This window comes from Anarrhichthys ocellatus, unplaced genomic scaffold (assembly GCF_004355925.1).
Source record: "Anarrhichthys ocellatus isolate YVR2014 unplaced genomic scaffold, GSC_Weel_1.0 scaffold11, whole genome shotgun sequence".
In the NCBI taxonomy this organism is placed as follows: domain Eukaryota; kingdom Metazoa; phylum Chordata; class Actinopteri; order Perciformes; family Anarhichadidae; genus Anarrhichthys; species Anarrhichthys ocellatus.
The window spans coordinates 1,498,302-1,499,323 of NW_022280041.1; the positions used below are offsets into that span (position 1 = coordinate 1,498,302).

The 1,022-nt window shown below is 48.4% G+C and overlaps 1 protein-coding gene across 2 annotated transcripts in view; it reads left to right on the plus strand.

Moving 5' to 3' along the window:
- The window catches only part of LOC116385484 (wiskott-Aldrich syndrome protein family member 3), a 24,255-nt gene that overhangs the window by 13,690 nt on the left and 9,543 nt on the right, over positions 1-1,022 (plus strand). The gene's annotated exons all lie outside the window — the stretch shown is intronic.

Genomic DNA, 1,022 nt, shown 5'->3' on the forward strand with positions numbered 1-1,022 from the left:
ACACACACACACACACACACACACACACACACACACACACACACACATGCTTGCGGTCAGGCCGGGCTGTGATGATCCGCTCAGCACTGACAGGAGGATCTCAGAGCTGACTACGGTGGCCCCTGAGGCTCAAACTGAACTTTTTATGTGTGATGTGAGACACCTCGAGTCTCGAGCTCTCTTCTTTTCTTTCTCTCGTCTCTCGATAGCTCACAAACGCTAATTTCTTCATATTCGTCACAAACGTCCACCTTGACTCGAGGATGAACTGATTAAAATGTGGTGGTCAAAGATCACTGTGACCTCACAACATGAGGAAGTGATGACATTTTACACAGACATGGATGTCAACTGCAACTTGACCGGTTGGCTGAGACGAACAACCTTGAGGCGTTATTCTTTCAGTCTCTGCTCCTCCTTACTTCCTCCGATCTCTTGTCTCCATTTATTTTCTTGTCTCCCTCACTCTTCTCTTCCTCCCTCCATCCCCCCTTTTCTCCCTCCTCTTTCTGTAGCACTCTTCTTTCTTTCTTCTTCTCCCCTTCCTCCCTGTGTATTTCTTTCTCTCTCACTCTTTCACTCAGCTGTTTCCCCCTTTCTGTCTCTTTTTTCCTCCATTTTTGTCCACCTCCTTCTCTCTCTCTCTCTATCTCTCTCTCTATCTCTCTCTCCCTCCCCTGATACTGCCTAGTCATTCTGCAGCACGGCGTCAGAAAGAGCTGCACAGACGGGGATGAAAAATGGAAAAGCTCAGCAGTCCTCGGCCTTATCCTCCTCCTCTCTTCCTCTCCCACTCCTCCCCCGCTCTCACTCTTTCATCTCTTCTCTCGTCCTCTCTTCGTCTCCTTGCCTCTTCCTCCCACACAAAAGCAAATCGTCTGTCCTTTCGTTTCCTACCACACAGTCACGATATCATCTGCTCCTCTGTTGCATCTCAGTCACATCTTTTCGCATTACTTTCTTCATCCCTCACTCAAGGGAGTGAGAATGAAAGAAAGGAGCAAGGAAGGAAGGGAGTGAGA